Below are 12,660 nucleotides of genomic sequence, written 5' to 3' on the forward strand. Positions count from 1 at the left end.
AGGCACTGTGGGATGGTACAGAGTACAGAGATTTGGAAGGAGGCTTTGAGATTTTTTTTTTTAAAGTAAATTCTACTCCCAAGTTGGGGCTTGAACTCATGACTCCAAGATCAAGAGTTGCATGCTGTACTGACTGAGCCAGCCAGGCATCCCACACCCCAATAGTTTTTTGGTTGAAAATATTTGTATTGGGTGGTGTGCCTATCCTGTCCCTATATCCAAGACATTCATTCAAAAAAAAAAAAAACCCATTTATTAATGGTAGTAGAGTGGGGTGCAAAGTTTTTCAAGTTGTAGGTCCCAACATAGTGACAGGGGTCATGAAGTCTGTTGGGCTGAACTGGCATTTAAAAAAAAATGAAATAAAACCAAAAAAAGTAGAATAGAAAACATCAATGTGAATTATGTATAGTAAGGGTAAATATTGTTACATGAAACTTTTGATTCAGCTATATTTATAGGTGTGTGTGTGTGTGTGTGTGTGTGTTCAGTGTTGTGTTATGAAATTTACTTCTTATTGTGGGTCCCCATCAAAAATGTTCGAAGACACTGCTACAGCAGTTATGAGTACAGGCTCTGGAGTGAGACAGCATGAATTCAAATCCTGGTTCCATTATTTTCTAGATGTTGGATTATTTGGCAATTACGTAAAATCTCTGTGAAATGGGGATCATGATAGATTATAGCCTAGAGCCAGTGCTTCCATTAGGACCAGGAGGCATGTGGGCACAATGACGAGGGCACATCATATTTTTAGGACCCCACTAAGATGCTTTGATTTCTTTTAAAATCAGAAGAAGAAAAAAATGAACCTTCAGGGTTAAAGAAAAGTTTTTTAATGAAGCATCAAACTTTACATCGGAATCTGGGGATGTACTGTATGGTGATTAACATAATATTAAAAAAAATAAAAAAAAAAGAAAAGTTTTTAATTTTTTTCTCAGATCATTAAAAAAATGAATTTTGGGGGCCCCACAAAAATCTCCTACAGTGGGAGGGGCCCTTCAAAGAAAAAGTGCCTAGGGCAATGAAAGTCCTAATGCAGTTGTGAACTGACCTGATGGGTAGGGTGACCAACGTGCCCCAGTTTGATCTGACAGCCCTGTGTTCCAGGAGCCCCCTCAGCCCAGGGAAAAGCAGGCTGGTCAGCAGCCCTGCTAAGCTTGTTGTGATGGTGACGTTAGATGACTGCTGACAAAGCATGGCAGACGCCTGGCATGTTGGTGTCTAACAAATGCTTTAACACGTGCTGGGCACTGTGCTGGCCCTTGAGAATTTTCAGTTGAATAAGATACCCTGGGCAGCTGTTGAGAAGCAGGAGAACGTAGTGGCTAAGTGTGAGCTCAGCAGCCAGACAACCTCGGTTCAAATCCCAGCTCCGCCATTTATCACCTTTGTGCTTTGGGCTGAGTTTCTCGGTCTTTCTGTGCCTTAGATTCTTTATCTGTATGATGGATATGATTGTACTTGTACCTACTTCACTGGAAAGTTGTGAGTATTAAATGAATTGGTACTTTAAAAATATTTACAACAGGGCACCTGAGTGGCTCAGTTGTTAAGTGTCCAACTCTTGATTTCCGCTCAGGTCATGATCTCAGAGTCGTGGGACTGAGCCCTGCACTGGGCTCTGTGCTCAGCGTGGAATCTGCTTGAGATTCTCTCTCTCTCTCCCTCTGCCCCTCCCCCTGCATGTGTGTCCATTCTCTCTAAATAAATAAAAATCTTTAAAAAAATAAAAATACTTAGAACAGTGTCTCACATATGATAAGCAACTGAGTAAGTCTTAGCTATTAAGTATATATCAATTATCAATTTGGGTTGCTATAACAAATGAGTACAGATTAGGTGGCTTAAACAACTGAAATTTATTTTCTCACAGTTTTGGAGACTGGAAGTCCAAGATCAAGGTTTGCAGGCTCAGTTTCTGGTTAGAGCTCTCCCTGGCTGGCAGATAACTGCCTTCTTGCTGTGTCCTCATGCGGTGTAGAGAGAGAGGAACAGCAAGCTCTCTGGTGTCTTTTCTATACATCCTACTGACCAGAACTGAGCCATACATGTGCCCAACCTTAGATCACTCACTGGCAAAGGACAGTGGGGTCACCATGACTGGTTTAGTCTAATAGTGATTCCTCCAGATACAACTGGTCTTATGTTGACAAGTTGGAAGAGGAGGAAGGCTGGGGTAGGCTTCTGACAGTGTGCCATGGGGAGCTCACAGCCTACCTGAGAAGCCAGACAAAACACCAACAGATAATACAAAGTGGAAAGGTGGAGCTGATGGTACAGACAAAGATGGGGGCGTACTTTAGGGATATGATAGGCATGTGAGTTGGGCAAAGAAGTAGGGCAGAGAAAAGGAACATCAGGAGGAAGTGTGAGGAACCAGTGAGAGCACAGGTGAGTCAGGGACCCACAGGAATGTGCTGGAAAGGAGACTTCTGGAGGCAGGAGTGGGTGATGAATGACGGGAAACAAGGCAGGAGAAGTGGAGTGAGCCCAGACCAGGGAGGCCTTGAATGCTGGGTGAGGGAGCTTGGACTTGGTCCTGAGAGCAGTTGGGAGCCTTTGATCATTTGAAGCAGGGGAGTGGCTGATGAGCTGAGCATCCAGAGAAAGCCCGGTCCTCAGTCTGGACCATGCACTTTCCAGGGGCTACGTGGTGGTGTGGTTGGGGGTCCTGAGGCTACAGGGTAAATGGGTGTATTTTCGTCTATGCAACTGAATGGTTAAGGGAGAAGAAGTTAAATGTATCTAGCCAGCACCTTAAATGGGACCAATGTTTCCAAATCTTTTTTCTGTATGGTTTCAGGTTAGAGTTTGCCGCAAGAGGAACCTGCATAAAAATTTGGAAGCTGGAAGAGAAGCCCAGCCATTACTTTTAGACTGTCGCCATGGTTAAATGCAGTGGGTTCCAGCTTGTTCTAGGCCTCCCGTACTCTAAGACCAGCTCATCTATCCAAGTGCTGACCTTGAGGATCAACAGCTGCCCCAGGTCCAGCAGCAGATGCTTGCTGTGGGCTCCCACAGCCTGTACAGGCAACAGCTCCTCATGGATCTCTCTACCAGCTTCCCCTTTGCATCCCACTTTGACAGCGGGTACTTCTCAGGTGACTATCTGATCTCACTCCTCCTTTCCAAACTGCACTTCCCAGTTCTTCCCATCATTATGTGAGGTCTCATTCCCAGTCCCTTATCCCCGAGCTCATTGGGGCTCCACTTCTCCAACTGAACTTGAACCGATAGAATCATTTCCTTTTGACGCTGCACTCAGCCCTGAGGAAGGGAGGTTTCGATAGGAAATAAAGAGAGGAAGGAACCTTAAGCTGTGGCAATACTGGAGGAGGTGAGCCTGCATGGGACATAGTGGGCAGTTGTAAGCCGTAAGGGCAGTGAGGACCCACATGGGGTGGGGGATCTAATGGCCATAAAGAGGAGCGTGTCAAAGGAAAAATGGTTTCTGCTTCCTGCTTTCACCAGGACCCACCTCTGATGACAGCTTACTCAGTCTGTTCTGGCTGTCAACATGGCTTGTTGAACAATGGCTCATAACAGATGATGCTTTCATCTCCAAGAGAGAAACAGAATCAGAGAAAATGTACAAAGGCAGGAGCAATGGGAAATAGAACACTGAGAGGAAAGTCACACAATGCATTCATGAATCTAGAAGAAATTTTAGGAGTTCCTTTTGTGGCAAGTTCCTTTATAAAACATCTTGATTTGTTGTCTTCGTATTTGCGATCATAGAAGACATAGTTATAAGTAGATCCGTCCCGTTTTTTTTTTTAATTAAAACTATTCCTGAGAATATTGTCTATTCCATTGTTTGTGGTCCTATACGTAGAGATCCATGTAAAAATTGTCCTTTCAGGGTTCAAAAATGGGAAGAAATGTTGAGTCTTCCAATAGTCTGGAAAACATTTATAAGGCAAGGAAAATATGGTACCTATTTTATTTTTCTTTTTTGCCTGGCTACCAGGAAACTCAGAGATATGTATTCTGCTTGAATGAGGAAGTGTTCTTTAATCCAAGTTGGTATTGTCAATCTGTGCTTGGTTCCTTTGAGAATCTGCAATTCCCTTTGACATGTTTCTTTGACAGCAGAGGTACTTCTCAGGTGACTATCTGATTTCACTTCTCCTTTTCAACCTGCGCTTCCCAGCTCCTCCCATCATTGGTATTATTATTTGAACCCTGAAAGGACAGCAGATTGCTTGAGGCAATTTTGTCTTTATTGAATTTGTTAAAGGTCTTCCTTCTTGCCTTCTCCTGGGGTTTGGGAGACAACCTAGAGAGGAAATACTTTAGTTCTGATACTTGACATCCTTCCTTTCCATTCCACCCAAGAAACTAACATGATTCTTGACTGAGAGGAAGACAAGGGAGAAGATGGAGAAGTTTGGATGCAAAAATTATCCTTGTGCATGGGTTATAACCATGCATATGGTTATTTTTATCCTGAAATACAACTAAGATATGGAACACCTATAAGATTGCTCATTTGTGTGGAACTGTCAGGAAAACCTTAGTGGTTTGCTTCTAAACAGTCATATGATGAATGTTTTTGTAGGTTACTATAGAGACCATGGATTGTTCTATTGGTTCCTCAGCTTTTTCACTTTTAGGTAATAATCCAGTTAACTCAAAAAAACCCCCAACAAACACAAAAATAGTTTTCCAATAGAATCATATATAGGTGATCATATTCTTTGCTAACTTTTTGAAAATGTAGTTATGTAATTTGTAATTAAAAATTACCTTTATAGGGGTGTCTGGGTGGCTCCGTCAGTTAAGCGTCTGCCTTTGGCTCAGGTCACAATCCCAGGTACTGGGATTAAGTCTAGTGTGGGGCTTCCCGCTCAGCGGGGAGCCTACTTCTCCCTCTGCCTCTGCTGCTGCCTCTGCTTGAGCACTCTCTCTGTCAAATAAATAAATCAAATCTTTAAAAAAATACCTTTATATAGAGAAAAGTTTGTTATGACAACAAACTGAATTCCCATTTGTAAGATTGAAGTCCATACATTTAATCATACAATTCTATCTTCAGGCTACAGAAAAGTGGATTTAAATCAACGTGAGTAATTTAATCTGAAGCTCTGAAGGAAATTCAACTGGTTCCCGATAATGGGAAAATAATAAATGTCAAGGAAAATTCAATCTCACTTCATTAGTGAGATGAAGGGCGTGGGTGGCACAGTTTGGTTTCACCATCAGGGAAATGACGAGATGTAGTGTAAACACATCATCGCAAACCCAAACACACAGCCACGTACAATGTGTGCACAAAAGCACAGCACACTCACAATGTAAGCACCGTGAGAGCAAGTTCCTCTTCTGTTGTGATATCGCCAAAGAACACCATCTTGCAGTGGTAGGTACTCAAATACATGTCAAATAAATAATTTGAAAATAAATGATATAGAAAGATACCAGTATAGGAGAAAATACTACTCTGAAACAGCACTTATTTTCCATAGCTGCTTTGCACTCTAAGAACATATAGAATATTAATTAAATATAATAAGTCCTATGAGATGATAAGCCAAGACAGCAAAATGGGTTGAAGAGACTGCCGAACTAAAGAAAAGTTAATGCTATTAGATATGTAATAAATAAACTCAATATGGTTATGAACAGTCATGACTGGCAGCCAAACTTTGGTGGAGAGGCTAGAGATAACGCAGAGAAGAGAGAAAAAGACTCTAAAACAAGAGAGGCAATGACAGACATGCAGGAGAGCAAAGACAATCCTTTGAAGGCTTTGAAGCAGAGACTCTAACACACGAAGAGAAAGAACACTCAGAGACACAATCCAAAAACGTTGCCTGGAGATGGAAGAAGAATAGAATTTTCAGGCACAAAGGGCAGATCAGATACTTGGAAAAGCTGATTAAACATGATGGCAGTCAAAGCATAGCTATATTCCGAGTTATTTAACAACTTGAAAAATGAAGAGAGACTATTCAGGTGTCCAGGAAGAAGCAGGAAGGGTAAAGAGTTAGGCTGGCTTCCGACTTTTTCTCAGCGACACTCAAAGCCTAGGGACTATGAAGCCATGTCTGCCAAGTGCTGAGGGAAACCAAGTGTGACCCAGGAACGTGTCCTTAGTCAAGTTCTTAGTAAAATATAACAGAGACCGTCAGACATGCTCAAACAGGAGAGAAGTCAGGAAGGGAAGCACGCATTAGCCATCAGCCCTTCTTGGAAAACTCCTTAAAGGTAATCCATTTAACCAAAAGACGAAACAAAATAAGGAACCCGGGGAGAACACTGTGGTCAAAGTCTCATAGTTCATTTAAATATGGGGAGACTAAGGCTGAATAGTAAAAGGAATTATGGCTGCAGAAAGGAGTGGGAATAGTAGAAACCTCAGTAAAGTGAAAATGATGTGAGAAAAAAAAATATTAAGTGGGAAAGAAGAAAAAGAAAAAAAGTGTAGCTGTGCTAATAATTATGTGTTCTAGTGCAGGGACAGTGGATATATAAAACAGACGTGTATTTAAAAGATGCATAATAGGGGCGCCTGGGTGGCACAGCGGTTAAGCATCTGCCTTCGGCTCAGGGCGTGATCCCGGCGTTATGGGATCGAGCCCCCACATCAGGCTCCTCTGCTATGAGCCTGCTTCCCTCTCCCACACCCCCTGCTTGTGTTCCCTCTCTTGCTGGCTGTCTCTATCTCTGTCAAATAAATAAATAAAATCTTTAAAAAAAAATAAGGAAATAAATAAATAAAAGATGCATAATATTCCAACCTCTTAACAGTTTTCACTATCTTTATTTATTTATTTTTTAACCCTGGGCCCAAAAGAATCCTGTAGCAACTAATATTTCTTAAGGTGAAAAATCATAAATCAAAAATTCAGTATTTCTTTCAACATTTTTTTGTATGTTAAATTCAGGTGGAATTAACCTAAAATTCCAGTTTTTGTTTGTTTGTTTTCCTTTTCAAAAAGCAGCTCGTTTAGCTTGAGCCCAGTCACATATGATTTGTTCTGGGTGCCAGGCTTGAATAGCTCTCTCAATCTCTCTCTCTCTCTCTCTCTTTTTTTTTCTTAAAGTAGGCTTTGGAGCCTAATGTGGGGCTTGAACTCATGACCCTGAGATAGAGAGTTAGCCCCTTAACCGACTGAGCCACCCAGGCATCCCCCCACTCTTTTTTTAGTAGATCTCTTTGAGCAATACTTCTTACCCACTGTGGGCATAGACAGAGGGCTGGAAAAATGACCACCGAACAATAGCACATCGAATGCTAGCTCATTGCAGGGTGAGACTTTTAAGGATTTATTGTTTCTTATTTGAACTTTCCAGTGTGGCTTAAGATTTCTATAATGTACAGGATTTTAGATTTTTTTGTTTTATTTTTAAGATTTTATTTATTTATTTGAGAGAGCGAGAGAGAGTGAGCAGGAGCTGGGGACAGACGCAGAGGGAGAGGGAGAAGCAGGCTCCACTCTGAGCAGGGAGCCCGATGCGGGGCTCAATCCCAGAACCCTGGGGTCACGACCTGAGCTGAAGGCAGACACTTAACTGACTGAGCCACCCAGGCACCCCTGCAGCAGACACTTCTGATGTTAGTGGGGGTGTGCTTGTCCTGAGGCCCAGGGGCAGGACAGCTTGCATTACCTCTTGAACCTGCTACAGATCCCTCTCTTGCTCTGGCCCCTCCATGAGTGCATTCTGATAGAAACCCACAAACAAACAGAGGAGAAAGGAACACTCTTTCTTTTAGGAGAAAGCCAACTGAAACGTAGAAGTGATGGAATTGAAAAGTCACCATTTGGCAACCATAATAGTAACAAATGATTCGGCAAGAATCATCAACTCATACCAAAACTAAAACCAGTGGGAGAAAGTTTGAGGAGTAACAGATGATTTACATAGTCTCAAAGTTATCTTCCCATAAGATACTTATCAACGACAAAAGGGAAAACGCTAAGTGCAGTGGAGACGCTGGACACACACCACCTTGACTGAGTGAGGAAAGTTAACATCATCAGGGTGCCTGGGTGGCTCAGTCGGTTAAGTGTTTGCCTTCGGCTAGGGTCACGATCCCAGGGTCCTGGAATCGAGTCCTGCATCAGGCTCCCTGCTCAGCGGGGAACCTGCTTCTCCCTCTCCCTTTGCTGCTGCCCTTGCTTGTGCGCTCTCTCTCTGTCAAATAAGTAAATAAAATCTTAAAAAAAAAGAAACTTAACATCACCAGTTATGGGACATATTAATACGAGGTGCCTCTCATCAGTTTATGGTATTCCGATCTAAAGTAGTCAATCTGAATTTAATCTTGAGGAAATTTCAGGCAAACCCAAAACAGAGGGACTTTCTGGTGGTGTGGGCTGGATTGTGTCCTCCCCAAAGATATGTTGAAATCCTAATCCCATAGAACGTGACCTTATTTGGAAATAGAGTCATTGCAGATGTAAGTAGTTAAGATGAGGAGAAAAAACACAATAAGAAGAAAAACAGGTGCACAGACATGTGAAGGGAGAACGTCCATGAACACGGAGGCAGAGCACAATAGGCTGCATGTGCAAGCCAGGGAGCACCAAGGACTTCTGGCCACCACCAGAAGCTGGGCATGAGCAAGAAAGGATCCTTCCCCATGAGTTTCAGAGGGCGCAAAGCCCTAGCGACACCTTGATTTTGAACTTCTAGACTCCAGAACTGTGGAATAATACATCCTGTTGTTTAAGCGACCTAGTTTGTCATAATTTGTTACAACAGTCTTAGGAAACAAATACATCTGTACTTGTCAAAGGTCAATGTCATGAAACACAGATGGAAAGACTGACTTTTCCAGATTGAAGGAAATTAAAGAGATGTGACTACTCAACATAGCCCATGATATGGGATTTTCTGTTGTTCTAAAGGACATTAATGAAACAACTGATAAAATCTGAGTAAGGTCTTTAGCATGGATGATAGTGTTTTTACCAATGTTAATTTCTTGATTTTGATAGTGGTACTGTAGTTATTTAAGAGAAGTTCCTTTGTTTTAAAGACATATTCATTAATTAATGATAATAGGATAAAGAAACATCATGCCTGCAGGGAAATTCAAAATAAAACTATACTAAGATACCACCTTACGCCAGTTAGAATGGCAAAGATAGGCAAGGCAAGAAACAACAATTGTTGGAGAGGATGTGGAGAAAGGGGATCCCTCCTACATTGTTGGTGGGAATGCAAGTTGGTACAGCCACTCTGGAAAACAGTGTGGAGGTCCCTTAAAAAGTTAAAAATTGAACTACCCTATGACCCAGCCATTGCACTACTGGGTGTTTACCCCAAAGATACAGACGTAGTAAAGAGAAGGGCCATATGCACCCCAATGTTCATAGCTGCATTGTCCACAATAGCCAAATCATGGAAGGAGCCGAGATGCCCTTCAACAGATGACTGGATTAAGAAGCTGTGGTCCATATATACAATGGAATATTACTCAGCTATCAGAAAGAANTGTCAAAAAGAACGATTTCTCAACAATTGCTGCAACATGGACGGCACTGGAGGAGATAATGCTAAGTGAAATAAGTCAAGCAGAGAAAGACAATTATCATATGATTTCTCTCATCTATGGAACATAAGAACTAGGANACATCTGCATTGGAAAGAAATGAATCTAGACACAGACCTCACACTCTTCACAAAAAGTACATCATAGACCTAAAAGTGACATGCAAAACTACAAAATGCCTAGAAGAAAACATAGTAGAAAATCTTGGGTTTGGTGATGAGTTTTTTAGATACAACATTGAGAGTGTGATCAATGAAAGAAAAATTTGATAAGTTGGACTTTATTAAAATAAAAAACCTCTGCCCTGCAAAACCCACTGTTGAGAGAATGAAAAAATAAGTCATACACTGGGAGAAAATACATGTAAATCACATGTATAGTAAAGGACTTTTATCCACAATATAGAAAGAACTTTTTTTTTTCCAGAGAGAGTGTGAGCTGGGAGAAGGGCAGAGGGAAAGAGAGAGAGAATCTTAAGCAGACTCCATGCTCAGTGCAGAGCCCAACGCTGGGCTCAATCTCATGACCCTGAGATCATGACCTGAGCCGAAACCAAGGGTTGGATGCTTAGCCCACTGAGCCACCCAGGTGCCCCTAGAAAGAACTCTTAAAAACTCTTCGATAAGAAAACAACCCAATTAAAAAAGGGGCAAAGGATCTGGGAAGATACCTCCCTGACGAAGATGTACAGGTGGCAAAGAAGTACATGGAAATGTACTCGACATCTTAAGTTATTAGGGTATCACAAATTCAAGCAACAATGATGTACTGCTACATTAGAATGGCTAAAATCCCCAAATCTGGAAATCCCAAACACTGACAAGGCTGTGGAGTAGTAGGAACACTCACTCATTGTTGGTTGGGAATGCAAATGGCACTTGGCATTGCTACTTCCACCTCAGAAGACCGTTTGGCAATTTCCTACAAAGCTAAACATAGTGTCACTGTATGATCCAGCAATCATGCTCATAGATATTTACTTAAATAAGTCAAAAACTTATGTCCAGACAAAATCTGCACACAGATGTCTATAGCAGCTTTTTTCATAATTGCCCCAAATGGAAAGCAACCCAAGATGCCCTTCAACAGGTGAATGAATAAACAAATTGGTGTATCATATTTCATCCGCACAATAGGGTACTTTAACAATAGAAAGAAATGAGCTATCAAACTACGAAAAGACATACAGGAACTTTAAATTCATATTGCTAAGTGAAAGAAGGCAATCTGAGAAGGCTACATACTGCATGTTTCCAATTATATGGCATTTTGGAAAAAGCAAAACTGTAAAGACAGTAAAAAGATCAGTGATTGTCAGAGGCTCAAATAAGGGGGAAAGGATGAATAGAGGATTTTTAGGGCAGTGGACAATTCCAGTGACACTCTAATGGATACATGACATTGTGCATTTATCAAAACCCACNTCCAGAGAGAGAGTGTGAGCCGGGAGAAGGGCAGAGGGAAAGAGAGAGAGAATCTTAAGCAGACTCCATGCTCAGTGCAGAGCCCGACGCTGGGCTCAATCTCATGACCCTGAGATCATGACCTGAGCCGAAACCAAGGGTTGGATGCTTAGCCCACTGAGCCACCCAGGTGCCCCTAGAAAGAACTCTTAAAACTCTTCGATAAGAAAACAACCCAATTAAAAAAGGGGCAAAGGATCTGGGAAGATACCTCCCTGACGAAGATGTACAGGTGGCAAAGAAGTACATGGAAATGTACTCGACATCATAAGTTATTAGGGTATCACAAATTCAAGCAACAATGATGTACTGCTACACTAGAATGGCTAAAATCCCCAAACCTGGAAATCCCAAACACTGACAAGGCTGTGGAGTAGTAGGAACACTCACTCATTGTTGGTTGGGAATGCAAATGGCACTTGGCATTGCTACTTCCACCTCAGAAGACCGTTTGGCAATTTCCTACAAAGCTAAACATAGTGTCACTGTATGATCCAGCAATCATGCTCATAGATATTTACTTAAATAAGTCAAAAACTTATGTCCAGACAAAATCTGCACACAGATGTCTATAGCAGCTTTTTTCATAATTGCCCCAAATGGAAAGCAACCCAAGATGCCCTTCAACAGGTGAATGAATAAACAAATTGGTGTATCATATTTCATCCGCACAATAGGGTACTTTAACAATAGAAAGAAATGAGCTATCAAACTACAAAAAGACATACAGGAACTTTAAATTCATATTGCTAAGTGAAAGAAGGCAATCTGAGAAGGCTACATACTGCATGTTTCCAATTATATGGCATTTTGGAAAAAGCAAAACTGTAAAGACAGTAAAAAGATCAGTGATTGTCAGAGGCTCAAATAAGGGGGAAAGGATGAATAGAGGATTTTTAGGGCAGTGGACAATTCCAGTGACACTCTAATGGATACATGACATTGTGCATTTATCAAAACCCACAGAATGTACAACACAAAGAATGAAACCTAATGTGAATTATGGACTTCAGTTAAGAATGTGTCAATATTGCTCCTCTAATTGTAACAAATGTACTGCACTAAAGTAAGAAGTTCATAATAGGGAAAAATTTGTGGGAGAGAGAGTATATGGGAACTCCTTGTACAATCTGCTCAATTTTTCTGTAAACCTAAGCCATTAAAAAAAGTCTACAGGGTGCCTGGGTGGCTCAATCAGTTAAGCATATGCCTTTGGCTCAGGTCATCATTTCAGGTCCCGGGATTGAGCCCTGCACTGGGCTCCCTGCTCAGTTGGGTGTCTGCTTCTCCCTCTCCCTCTGCTCTTCTCCCTGCTTATGCTCTCTTGCTCTCTCTCTCTCTCAAATAAATAAATAAATAAAATCTTAAAAAAATAAAGCCTACCAATTAGAAATTATTACTCAATTTAATGAATTTTAAATAGTAAATTTTTAAAGTTTTTGTCTCAATGTTTGCTGGTCAAAATTTCTAAAGCAAAGTATACAAGACATTTGTCTTTTTATTTATAAAAGTAAATAATTTTTTTATTTCAATATTTTATTTAAATTCTAGTTAGTTAATGTATATGGTAAAATTGGTTTCTGGAGTAGAATTCAGTGATTCATCACTTACATACAACACCCAATGCTCATCACAACAAGTGCCCTCCTTAATACCCATCACCCAGTTAGCTCATCCCCCATCTAC

At 41.2% G+C, this 12,660-nt stretch overlaps 1 long non-coding RNA gene across 1 annotated transcript in view; it reads right to left on the reverse strand.

Annotated features, from left to right (window-relative positions):
- Positions 1 to 12,660, reverse strand: part of LOC109490361 — a 40,673-nt gene that overhangs the window by 12,571 nt on the left and 15,442 nt on the right. Inside the window, exon 2 of the long non-coding RNA XR_002143690.2 lies at positions 4,756 to 4,915. This is a non-coding gene — a long non-coding RNA (uncharacterized LOC109490361). The remainder of the gene's footprint in view (positions 1 to 4,755; positions 4,916 to 12,660) is intronic.

The sequence above is a fragment of the Ailuropoda melanoleuca genome, chromosome 6 (assembly GCF_002007445.2).
Source record: "Ailuropoda melanoleuca isolate Jingjing chromosome 6, ASM200744v2, whole genome shotgun sequence".
In the NCBI taxonomy this organism is placed as follows: domain Eukaryota; kingdom Metazoa; phylum Chordata; class Mammalia; order Carnivora; family Ursidae; genus Ailuropoda; species Ailuropoda melanoleuca.